This window comes from Oryctolagus cuniculus, chromosome 8 (genome assembly GCF_051225735.1).
Source record: "Oryctolagus cuniculus isolate XC-2025 breed Fujian yellow rabbit chromosome 8, ASM5122573v1, whole genome shotgun sequence".
NCBI lineage: Eukaryota > Metazoa > Chordata > Mammalia > Lagomorpha > Leporidae > Oryctolagus > Oryctolagus cuniculus.
Genome location: NC_142874.1, coordinates 80,239,180 through 80,252,944, shown reverse-complemented (window position 1 = coordinate 80,252,944; position 13,765 = coordinate 80,239,180). Strand labels below are relative to the sequence as shown.

Sequence of the window (13,765 nt, the reverse complement as noted above, 5' to 3'; positions counted from 1 at the left end):
AATGCATTTATTTTATTAGAGAAGTTTTATTTTATTAGATATGTTTACAGGCCAGTGATTTTTGGATTTTTATGAATAATGTATTAACTCCATTTTCATATATTTATATTGGTGCACTCATCAACTCATGTTGATTTATTTCTTATTCATGAAGTATACTAAAGTTTATATGATTCTTAGTTTTCTATTTTTGATCATCTTGATCAAATACCGATATTTCACATTTTAATGCTGTTAAATCTATTGCATTTTTTGTTAATGTTCTCTGACATTATTTTGTCTCAAAAGTCCTTTTCTATTCCATAATTATATAAACAGTTAAATTTTCTTTTAGTTTTTTTATCTCTCTTTTTTATTTTTTAATTTTGTTTAAGGTGTACAAGCTTCATGCATCTCATATATACAAATTTAGGAACATAGGGATTCTTCCCACCCTGTCCTCCCCTTTGCCTGCACATTGCCTGAGTTCAAACAGAATGCTTGAGACTGCGTAATGTGTAGCAAGCAGACATTTCTTGAGTCACAGTTGGAGGTTAGCAGGTTCAAAAATCAACAGCCTGGGATCTGACAAGGGCCTTCTTGCTGCATTAACTTATGATGGAAGGCAGAAGGGCAAGAAAGGTCAAAACAGCAAACTGAGAGCCTCAAGTTCCTCTCATACTTGACATTAAGCCATTCATTAAGGCAGAGTCCTCACTACCTAAACACCTCTTCTTGGGCCCTACCTCCTCCTGTTATTACAATGGGGATTAAGTTTCCTGCATGCCCTTTCTGAGGAACACTTCCAACCACAGAATTCATTAGAATTTTTAGTCTACACATGTCTTACTGGAAAAAACAAATGGACCAGTTTCATTAAGTCTCTGTCCTTTAGCTTCTGAATCAGACACACCTTTTATTTGTGTTTCATGATAGCTGGTTTGGTATTGACTGACTTTATGTACTTTATCCCTTCTTAGAATCTCCAGAAATATTACTATACTAATGGAAGAGTCAGTCTTACTCACCTCCATAAAAATAATTTCAGCTGAATTAAAGAAATAAACTTAGTAAAGAAAAATGTGACAAATATTAGTTTTACTGTGCTTTATTATTAATACTAGATATTTCATGAAGTCTTTATTCTTATAGTATGAACATCTTTATGAAAATCAAACATTACAGCAGCAATGAGATGGGAGCTGCTTGAGTTCTGGTGCACTAGATACCACCTATCTGTCCTGCTAAGGCCCTTCAAGGTCATGCTCTTTCTAATTCTTGAACATGAATTGTCTTCCTCCCTGATTACAAAGCAAATTTCAAAAACAGCATTGCTCAAGGTGTGGTTGGTTTGTTTGTTTAATGGCAACTATTATCTTCTGTGCTTTCCCATTTCCACCATCCTGGGTCCTTCTTTTCAGCTTTCCATCTTTGTAAAGTGAGTTTTGCATTTCTAAAGAACATCAGCTGGTTTCATCTTTGGAAAGCATAAGAGCCACAGCCAGTTAGGAAACAGAAAAACCTGACATATTTGAATAGAGAATCTAATATGAAAATCATTATTGAGGCCCGAAGTTGTTAGCTCAGCAAAGTTTAAAAAAGAATAGTGTAAGCTCTCATGGAGGTAGCAACTACAAGAACAGCTCTCATCTTTAAGGAAGAGATTGGAATCTTAAAACTTAGAAACTTTAAGGAGGGTTCAGTGAGGGCTGGGAACCAGCCCTTGGAACAGAAGTACCGGCCAGTGGATGAGGAATCAGGCTCTGCAGATGTTGGGAAAGTGAAACGTGGACTCAGTGTTTTCAGTGGGAATGAGCTGCCCTTGTTGGGGTGGAAGGCATATTGTGAGGATGATAGTCACAAAAACAAGAGGAAGCAAATTGTATCAGTCCCTTCTCCCTTCTCCAGGCTCCCAGTTTCCTCTGGGGCTTCCCATTGGTAGAGCCAAATCTAGATCCAGCTGGCAAAGTAGAACTGTTTTAGACTGCAGTCTGAACTTCGGTAGCAGAACGTGGCAAGGAAGAAGATGGCTTTGGAGCCTGTCTGGGCCCACTGGGGCTGCTTTGTCAAAATATTTGAGACTGGGTACTTGTAAACAACAGAAACGCATTGCTCACAGAACTGCAGACCGAGAAGTCCAATAGGAAAGTGCTGGAAGATTTGATGTCTGGTGAGCGCCTGTTCCTCAAAGATGTTGCCTTCTATGTGTCCTCGCTTAGCGGAAGAGGAAAAAAGCATCCCTCAGACCTTAGTCCCATTCACAAATGTTCCATCCTCAGGAGTAGTCACCTCCCAAAGTCTATCTTCACAGCAACCTACTGTGGATTAGATTTCAACATAGGAATTTCAGAGGGACACAGACATTCAGACCATAGCAGAGCTCAAAGGTACCATTCACTGGTTCACACTTAATACTGACCTCTTACCTTCCCATTCACACTTACCACTCTCATGCCTGCTTTGCAGAAACCATGATTACCATGCTTCATTTGTTGCTTTTAGCTACTTCTTTGTGACTTTTCAATTAAATGTTTTATGGGGCTGGTGTTGTGGCATAGTGGCACATAGTGGGTTAAGATACTACTTGTGGGTGGCATGTGCCAATGCCATCTCACTACTCCAAGTGATCAATTTCAGTTCACAATTGATCATAATGAAAGGACTAAGAGTCAAAGGGAGCACATAAACAAGTCTAGTATCTGCTAACACCAACCGATAGAATAAATAAAGGGGAGAGTGATCCAACATGGGAAGTGAGATACTCAGCAGACTCATAGAATGGCGGATGTCCTAAATAGCACTCTGGCCTCAGAATCAGCCCTAAAGGCACTCGGATCTGGCTGAAAAGCCCATGAGAGTATTTCAGGCATGGAAAGCCAAGACACTCTGGCAAAAAGATCTCTGTGAGTGAGATCCCAGTGGAAAGAACAGGTCTTCAAAGAGGGAGGTACCTTTCTCTGAAGGGAGGAGAGAACCTCCACTTTGACTATGACCGTGTCTAAATAAGATAAGAGTCGGAGAACTCAAGGGGCTTCCATAGCCTTGGAAACTCATAACTGGTGCATAGGGAGATTACTGATGCCATAAACAGGAGTGTCAATTGGTAAAGTCAACAACAGGAGTCACTGTGCACTTACTCCTCATGTAGGATCTCTGTCCTTAATGTGCTGTACACTGAGGCTTAATGCTATAACGAGTACTCAAACAGTATATTTCACTTTGTGTTTCTATGGGGGTGCAAACGACTGAAATCTTTACTTAATGTACACTAAACTGATCTTCTGTAAAAAAAAAAAAAAAAGAAAGAAAGAAATTATCAATTCCAAAAAAAAAAAAAAAAGATACTACTTGTGATGCCTGCATCTCATATGGGTGAGTCCCTGCTGTTCCACTTCTAATCCAGCTTCCTACCTTTCAAATCGATCAATAAATCTTTTTTTAGAAAAATTTCATAATCACCTGCTTAACAATATAAAAAAATCCATTCTATCCTCAGTGTGGGAATAAAATTAGGCTTATTTAATGTTGATGGATTTACAAAATTCTCAGACAGATTACCAGAGAAATAACAAAGGATGATATCACAGAATAGAGTATTGAGTTAATGCAGTAGGACACTGATCAAACAACAATATCTCTTTTAGTTAATTATCTGTATAAATTCTACCCTGTATGAATAAAAATGTGGATCATGCAAAGGAGGTACATAATTTTGCTCAGTGTCAAGATGTCAATTTGTTCTCCAGCTAGAGAAGGAGTCACCACTACACAAGTTAGATGATTTTTCTAGGGGAACATGATGTGTAAGTAGGAGCAAGGAACCTGTCATGGAAAAATTTTCCAAGTCTTGTGCAAAGAAAATAACCAAAATCATTAGCAGCTGAACTCATAACTGCAATAAAATGATAAAATGTAACAAAACTATAGCAATTATCATATCAATTTACCCATAAACTTTTCTAAGCTTTTTAACATGCGTTATTCTAGCAAAATACCCAGATGTCATAATTACAGGAAATGTCCAAGTCTGTTGGCAAAAACTCCGAAGTCTTTGGCTCCGTGAAAACCTTACTGCATTAGCAGAAGCCGTGTAAATGGGCCATTCTATACTTACAACACAAGCCCTTTTGGCTTCGGTTCAATTTTTAAGTGACTGTAAGGGAAATTTCTTACTGGGTTTTATTGACTATGAATTGCTATTCCTGTTTAACCAGAGCACATGATTTTTGTAAAATGTAATGCTCCAGGGTATATAGTTAATTATTATTCAGCTGCAAAAGAGGGGCGTCAACACCCTTGCTTAACATGGAAATAAAAATCGGATACTTTCTGAATTAAGAGTATTTCATTTTTTATATAAATATGGGATATATGCAGATTATATCACATAAAATATGTTGTTGCTTATAAAATTTGTAATGCCATATCATTTAATGTTTTAAATTATTTAAAAATAGCATCTAACTGTTTGTTAATTGACAAATAATCAATGTGTTGGGATTCTGTAAGTAAATCAAGTCTGAGTGCTTAGTTGCTCAGGGAAATGGAGGAAAACTGTACTATTTATAAAAATTACTTTATATAATGCAAAAGTGGGAAGAGTATTCTTTGGCCTTCTACTTCTGTTACATAGCTCTTTAAAACTCTGAACTTGTTCATGGGAAGAACTATTTTTTTTTTTTTTTTGCTTTGAGGAGGAATTTGAGAAAGGTGGATAAAATATGCATATATTTTCATTTTAAATTCAGAACCACCAATGGTGTTAAAGGCCCACTGAGAACACTGCACTTAAGTCTACCACCTTACAGTTGAAACAAAGCTGAGAAATCTAAATATATATATATATATATATGTTAATATAATGATTTGGGTATCTATCAGTCAAGGTATAAATAGGAAAATGCTAAGAATTCAAAATGGAATAAGTTTAATATAGATAATTGTTTACAGAGGTGATACATTAATTAAGAATAACATTGTTGGGGCTAGCACTGTGGCATAGCAGCTAAAGTGGTATTAGCATCCCATATGGGTACTGGTTCAAGTCCTGGCTGCTCCATTTCTAATCCAACTCTCTGCTATGGCCTGGGAAAGCAGTAGAAGATGGCCCAAGTCCTTGGACCCCTGCAACTGCGGGGGAAGACCCTTAGGAAGCTCCTGGTTCCTGGCTTCAGATCGGCACAGCTCCCACCATTGCGGTCAATTGGGGAGTGAACCAGCAGATGGAAGACCTCTCTCTCTCTCTCTCTTTCTCTCCCCCTCCCTCTCTGCCTCTCCTTCTCTCTCTGTGTAACTCTTCCAAATAAATAAATAAATCTTTAAAAAAAATAACATTGTTGAAACAAACCTGAATTGCCCAAATCGCAAGAAGTCACCAATCCCAGGCTGAAAGGACAAAAAGTAGAGGTTATTTTACCAAAGCCCAGACCACAGAATCAGCTATGTAAAGACGTAAATCGTGCTACATTTAAAATCTGAGATGATGAAGTTTCTGGAAGAAAAAATGGGAGAGACACTCCAAGACACTGGTGAGGGGACAGCTTCTTGGACAAGATCCCCAAAGTACAGGCAACAAAAACAAAACTAAACAAACGGGACTATATCAAACTCAGAAGCTTCTGCACAGCAAAAGAAATGATCCTTAGACGGAAGAGATACCCAACAGAATGGGGAAAAATATTGGCGAGCTATCTATCTGACAAAAGATTAATATCCAGAATATATGAGCAACTTTAAAAATTCAATAACAAAAAATCAGTTAGTTAAGAAATGGGCAAAGGACTACAAGAGACAGTTTCCAAAGAAGAAATACAAATTACTAACAAATATGTAAAAAATGCTTAACATCAGTTAGCCATCAGAGAAATGCAAATCAAAACCACAATGAAATATCAACTCACCCCTATTGGAATTGCTAAAATCCAAAAGACGGTATCAGATGTTGGCAAGGATGCAGAGAAAAGGCGATGGGGTTGTAAATTAATGTAGCCACTGTGACAGTGTATAGATTTCTTAAAAAACTGGAACTAGACTTGCCATATGATCCGGCAATCTCACTACTAGGTATATACCCCAATGACCTGAACATACTGTATCAAAGAGTTACCTGCGCCAGAATGTTTATAGCAGCACTGTTCCCAATATCCATCACATGGAATCAACCAAGGTGTTCAGCATCAGATGAATGGGTAAGGAAAATGAGGTACTTATATATAATGGGATATTATTCGTCTATAAAAAAGAATGAAATTCTACCATTTGTATCAAAATGGATGCAACTGGAGGACACCACGTTGAATGAAGTAAGTAGGACACCCAGAGACAAATACCACATGTTCTTTCTTATGTGTTTGAGTAACATTTTTTTAAAAAGAAAAAGAAACAAAGAAATATCTCTGTGTATTAGTATCCATGCAAATATAGCTTTGTAAACCTTTGTTTTATACCTTATCAAACCAGTGGTTAAGAATGTTATAGTACTATAGTTTTAAACATCTGTAATTACTTTTAAATATATTCTATATGAGTGAAATCTCATTTTTTCATTAAATTATTGTTTGTAGCCCTTGTCTATGTTTCCACTAAACTAGAGTCTTCCTGCTTTTTACTTGTTAAATTTCTTATTTCATGAAGTACTAGCCTTTATACCGTAATATAAATTTAAAATATGTTATCTTAGAAAGAAAGGCAGAGAAAGAAGGGGGAAGGGAGGGATAGAAAGAATGTCATTATACTATTAGAATTGTATCTATGAACTATTTTGAATTTGTTAAAAACTAATTAAAATTAAAAAATCCTAAAGTATATAAAAAAAACAGTATTCTGTCATTAACTCTTTAAATAAAGATGTAGTCATAATGTGCCCATCAGGAGGGAGTGGGAGTCAGCAAATAATTATACCATAAGTCTACTGCTTCTTTCACCTCCTAATGTCCCACCAGCACCTTGAGTCAGAACCAGCTAGAATCCAAGATATAGGGAAGCGAGGAGAGTGCAGCTGGACAGCTCTTAGTCCCTCCTTCCCCCACACCTTTTGCCCCTGTTCTCCATGATTCAGAGATAAGCAAAGAAAAAGTGGCAAAAATATGGCTACAATTATTAGATAAATCATACAATTTGTGAATCAAGATCAAATATGTTATGCATCTGTTATATGTGAGCTCTTTATTGTACTTGTTCATTCAGAATATGGTCGTAAACTTTCCAGGAAATCTATCGTTTCACCTATAGATTACTTAAACACATTTTAAAAAGGGAGTAAATACTGATTTCACAAAATATGGAGGAAAAGCCCATAAATTTAGTCATTAAGTTTTTATAAACATTTCCAAACATTCTATTGGAAATGTGATTTATTTCTCTTTGGTTGAAGAGAAGTAAATCTCTTAAATTGGAAGGCTAAGGGGAGACCACAGGCCTAAGCACAGATATACGGTTTTGCTACTGCATTAAAAACAAGCTATTTGATAGGGTCATAGCCTCACTATGGAAAGCACAGGCTGATACAGATTGTCTTTGACCTGGATGGTATCATAACTGGAAAGGAAGACATGTTGATCATATCCCTTTCTTGGCGGAGAGAGTTGGACAGCAGAAACATTGGAAACCAGACTGAGAAATTGAGGTACAGCGTCACTAAAGAGAGGAGTGTGCCTATGGAGACCCCGCTCCCCTTCAAAGGCCCAGGCTTCTTGAGGCTCCCCAGGCTCCCCAAACTGGGGAAGTATAATTTTATCCACCAGCCCCTAATGGAAGCCTCAGTCTGAGAACAGGGTTCTAATAGCAACCAGGTGGTCAGTGAATGGTTCCAAGAGTCCTCTGTCCTGTTTACTGCCAACATCTGGCCTGGATCGAGCTCTCTCTAGGATGAGTCAACAGAGGAAAAACATACCCTTGTAAACAGGTCTAGGGAAATAATCTTCAACATTAAAAGGAATATAGTGTAGAGTTTAATATGTGGGAAAATAAGTACTCAAGCAAGATTTACTATAGGAAAACTGAAGTGAAAGCCCTTTACAGCCAGTGGATTTTGGGAAAGAGAAGAGAGAAAGAGAAATGGTGGAAACACCTGTTCACATACTTCCCCCACCCCCGCCCTGCTTCCTACCCCTGGGGTTAGAGGCAGGAGTATTCTAAGATTGAGGGAAAGACACAGACAGTGGGGATCTGCAGAAATGTACTCCTGCACAAACACAGCAAAGCATGGAGGGGAGGCATGGTGGCACCACGAGAGAAAGGGTGTGATTAGACTCCTGAGTGACAGAATCCATTCATAATTTCCTGTATGTCTTGTAGAGATAGGAAAATAGTTGAGGTGAAAATGAGCTGGCCTTCCATTGAGGCTGGAAGGGGAATCCTAAGATGTGTGGATTGTGGACTGAGCACAGGTCAGGTGGCCAAGGGGAGATTTCCCAGAGAACAAGAAGGATGCATAGCCCAGGTAGAACCAAAGCAGGTTTCAGTCAAAAAGGGAAGTTCATTTGATCTGACAGAGCAAAGAAAATAATAAACAATTCTTCAAAGCGAACTTTAGCAAGGAAAGGCAGTGGGGATACTCAGGGAAATGAGAAACAACTCCCAGGAACCCAGATGACCCAGGGAATGGGGACAGGAGCTCACATAACCCTCTCTAAGGAGGCTCCATATCAAGTGGGGGTTGGAAGGGAGGAAAGTGCATGGAGTGCATAAAATCTTAAAGCAAAGCATTTTTGTGGAATAAATTGAGTTATCAGAAAGAAACAGCTTTAACTGAAAGCAATGGATTTAACAGGAGCTTTGCTGGAAGGATTAGATCAGTTTTAGAAACATACAATTATGTTATCTTTATACTGCTGAGTAGCAGCATGATAATATTTCCTCACAAATTGTGTATTTCAACTTCTATTTAAGATTCAATCAATGCCTTTTATTGTCACAATTTGAAAAATGAAAATTTTGTCTCTTTTGCGTTTCCCTCTACCTTTCCCTCACTGTTCAGCACCCATACCTGTCCTTTGAGCATTTGTCTATAAATGGATAGAATGGACAGAGTGGTTTATAATTGCAATCTGATTTGTAACCATTAAATATTCATCACTTTTCCTAAAGATTGATTGTAAGGGTTGAAAAAAATTCAGAATATATATATATATATATATGTGTGTGTGTATATATATATATATATATATATCACTTGGAAGGTCATTCATTCCCCTAATTAAAAGCCATTGAATTTCTTTTGCAATGTGGGAAGTGTCTTTATGTGTCTTTATGGTTGAATTCTGAGTAGTTCCTATTGCTTTTTACTATCCTGGAGTTTTGCATGCTGAACAGGTATACAACTGGGACCCCATTTATTGCTGTCCTTGGTTAGATCCAGTGTCAACTGCTTTATAAATTTCTTAAAAGGTTTATTTATTTATTTGAAAGGCAGAGTTAGAGAGAGAGAGAGAGGAGAGATCTCTCTCTCAGAGAGAGAGTAAGATCTTCCTTCTGCTAGTTCACTCCCCAAATGGTTGCAATGACTGGGGCTGGGCCAATCTGATGCAGGAGCCAGGAGCCTCTTCCAGGTCTCCCACATGGATAGCAGGGACCCAAATACTTGGGCCATCTTCCACTGCTGTTCTCAAGCCATAAAACAAGGAGCTGGATCAGAAGTGAAGCAGCCCGAACTCAAGTCAGCACCCACAAGGATTGCCTGTGCATTCATGGATTAACCTGCTAGGCCACAGCATGGACCCCTACTATTTTTTAAAGAGCAAAATCCTTAAGTAAGTTATCAAGAAAAGAGATATAGGGGATAAATATTCTAATGCTTTGCATGTATCTCATCTTGCTTAACTACAGATTTATCAGTGATGTGGATAGATACAGACTCTGAGCTAAAGAAACTTTTTCATTTTGAAATCATTGCTTTATTGTGCTCTATCTGCAGTATATCAGAAGGAAAGCACAATGCCAATGTGTTCTCATTGCTTTGAACATAACCTGCTTTCTTATTTTTCTGGATTCTTTTATTCTTGCAGTACTTAAGCCACACATTCTTGTAATGAATTCTGGCTCTACCTTCATCTGTCCTGCTATTGCTTGGCAATCTTTCTCAATCTGAAGGTTTGTTTTCAGCTTTGATATCATATTTTTAAAAATGATTTCATCTTCTCCATTTTCTGGGTTTTCTTGTTTGCCATATCTCTTATATTTACCAGGTTCAAACTGAGACTATCCAATTACCCAGCAACAGGATTTGTGCCATACAGTGGAATTTGCACGGTAGAATTTGATGGAATGCAATGCTATGGATAAATTTCAGAAATATAATATTGAATGAAAAACAACATGAAAGAGCACAGTATAATTCCAATTATATGAGGTTATATAAAGAAAACTAGGCTATGCTGTAGAAGTCCGAATATTGATTACCTTTGCAGAGAGAATAAGGTCTGGAAGGAGCAACACGTTCTCTGAGTGCCTTGTTGTTGTGTTTCTGTATGTCAGGTGTGCTCACTTTATAAAAAATCATCAAGATGTGCACTTTATAATCATTGCTCTTATCTGTGACCACATTATACTTGAGTAAAGAGTTTGAAAGGGTTGTAGTATACTGCTGAAATATGTGCAATATATTTGACATGAAATACTAATTATTTAATAGATTATTCTTAAAATGAAGAAGAGAAAGACTGACACCCTCTTAAAATATATAAACCACAAGAATTTTTAAAACAGAATAGTGTCTGCAAATACTAGCTGATAGAATCAAAAAGGGAGAGAATGATCCAACATGGGAAGTGAGATACACAGCAGACCCATAGAATGGCAAATGTCCTAACAGCACTCTGGCCTCATAATCAGCCCTTAAGGCATGTGGATCCAGCTGAAATGCCCATGAGAGTATTTCAGGCATGGAAAGCCAAGACACTCTTGGGGGGGAAAAAAACCTAAATGAAAGATCTCTGTGAGTGAGATCCCAGTGCAAAGAATGGGTCATCAAAGAAGGAGGTACCTTTCTCTGAAGGGAGGAGAGAACTTCCACTTTGACCATGGCCTTGTCTAAATATGATCAGAGTCAGTGAACTCAGGGGGCTTCCATAGCCTTGGCAGCTCATGACAAGAGCCTAGGATGATTACTGATGCCATAAACAAGAGTGTCAATTTGTAAAGTCAACAACAGGAGTCACTGTGCACTTACTCCTCATGTAGGATCTCTGTCCTTAGTGTGCTGTACATTGAGATTTAATGCTATAACTAGTACTCAAACAGTATTTTTCACTTTATGTTTCTGTGTGGGAGCAAACTATTGAAATCTTTACTTAATGTATGCTAAACTGATATTCTGTATATAAAGAGAATCGAAAATGAATCTTGATGTGAATGGAAGGGGAGAGGGAGTGGGAAAGGGGAGGGTTGCGGGTGGGAGGGACGTTATGGGGGGGAAGCCATTGTAATCCATATTCTGTACTTTGGAAATTTATATTCATTAAATAAAATTTAAAAAAAAGAATTTTTAAAATATAAAAATCATGCTAGTACATATAAGTGCCTAGTAAACATTTAAAAAGGTTAAATAAAGCTCGGTGATAAATAAACGCACAGTAAAATATGATATACCTGTATACCTTCAGCTGGTAAGAATGAGGGCATAAGCTCCATGCTCATGACGCTTTAAGAACACGAACACTCAGAAATATGGCAGAGGAGATTAGTATCAGAGACTTTCTGGAGGTTGAATTGACTTCAACAAAAATCCACTAAAGCGCATTGTCTGTGGCCTGCTATTACATTCTGAGAGCTCCATTGAAATAATTAATTGTGAATGTTCATAAATATTCTACTACAACAAGCGTCCATCAAAACCAATTTACCATTTCTTCGAAGTTTTTAATAACTAAGCCCAGCACTGAGAGATGAGTTGGACAGTCTGCGATAAAGCTTGACAATGAAGTCTCAAGCAGCCCTTAAGAAGCTGTCCTGAGTTCTTCCCGGAGCCGCCCAGCAGGCGGCGAGCGCGGCGGCAGAGGAGGTGAGCGCCTTGGTGAAAGGCCGTGGTCCAGAAGCAGTGCCGCAGACCCTCAGCGCCCTGCCCCCGGGGGCTGGGAGGGAGAACGGCTCCAGGTGCTTCCGATGTTGACTTGACCTTGAGCAGGTTTCCATATAGTGGAAAGCGATTCCCATCTTCTCAGGATGTTCTGGGGAACAGTAAGATTACCAGCGAGGCGAGCCGGAAAGAGGCGTTTCTTCACCACCATTACCTCCTTGAGATCGACCCACACCGGGGCGTCAAAGGGAAGTTCTCTCACGTGGTAGGTAGAGCGGCCGAAGGGCAGGACCTTGTGTCAGCTGAGGATGCGCAAGCGCCCGATGGCTCAGGTGGTCAGGCCTGCTCGAAGACACCTGCAAGACGTTCCTCCACGCTCTCCACTGTGACGATTCCGGAGGTTGAGGGCATCCTGGTAGCGATCCTCCAACACCTGAGCGCACCACACCCGGACGTCCATGTGATGTCTAATAACCGTGTGGACTTGAAGGAAGACCCTTTCCTACGGGGGTTCAAGGCGAGCTCACCCACGCGTTCAGCAAGAACAGCTCCGTGTGTGAGAACTCTGGTTACTTCCAGAAGTCTCAGGGCAGAGCCCACATGCTCCTGAGGGGAGGCTCCACGGGGGACCTCACTACAGACAGGGGTTCCTGATGTGCAGAACATTCTCGAGATGGGCTTCTTGAACGACAAGGTGGAGGAGTGGCGGGAGCACTAACTACGTGGATGTCTAGCACATTGTCCTGCCGTGGGACGAGACGCTGGACGTGGTGGACGGGCTGCTGCGGCACATGGAGATGCAGGGCTCCTGAGGATGCAGGCCGGGACCCTGCGGGCACCGACGAGGCAGACATCTCCCCGTGGGCCAAGCACAGAGGACAGGCCAGGGCCGCCAAGAGCGCTGGGCCGTGCTGTGCCCCTGCCTTCTGCTTTCCACTAGCACCAGCGCTGTCTCCCTCGTCGTGCTCCTGGAGGCTTGAGGGCTGCTGGGTGGAGAGATGTGCCTGCTATCTTGAAGAAGAACCGAAGGCCGAGGCTTGTTAGCTGCCTTCAGGTCGCCTTGTCTAGGGGACACTTAAAAAAAATTTGTAACAGAGGAAGCTGTTCTTTAAATATGTATGACATGGATTAAAAAAAAAAAAAAAAAACTGAAACAGAAAACAAAAGATCCTGTGGGTGACTATTTCATTACACTGAAAGATGTTCAGAATATGTTACTAAGGAAAAAATTTCAAAACTTTAGAAACCTGGGTTCTTTTATTTATTTATTTATTGTTGACAGGCAGAGTTAGACAGTGAGAGAGTGAGAGAGACAGAGAGAAAAGGTCTTCCTTTTCCATTGGTTCACCCCCCAAGTGGCCGCTGGGGCTTGCGCCTTGCGTCCAGCACTCTGCACCGATCTGAAGCCAGGAGCCAGGTGCTTCCTCCTGGTCTCCCATGCGGGTGCAGGGCCCAGGGACCTGGGCCATCCTCCACTGCACTCCCAGGCCACAGCAGAGAGCTGGACTGGAAGAGGAGCAACCAGGACACAATCTGGTGCCCCAACCAGGACTAGAACCCAGAGTGCTGGTGCTGCAGGCGGAGGATTAGCCTAGTGAGCTGCGGTGCCGGCCATGGGTTATTTTCTTTTAAAAAATGCTTTTTTGTATGTACTTTTTTTTTTTACCCTCAAATGGAATTGGAATCAAATAGAACTCTCAAAATGCTAATTGACCACAGGTGTATTACCAGTTATATTAATTTATTTTATGGATTTTAGATGTTTCTATAATC

General features: G+C 39.9%; 1 pseudogene; it reads left to right on the top strand.

Moving 5' to 3' along the window:
- The first annotated feature begins 1,597 nt into the window (after positions 1–1,597).
- LOC149125064 (7-methylguanosine phosphate-specific 5'-nucleotidase pseudogene) lies at positions 1,598–12,804 on the top strand (annotated as a pseudogene).
- The last annotated feature ends 961 nt before the right edge of the window (positions 12,805–13,765 follow it).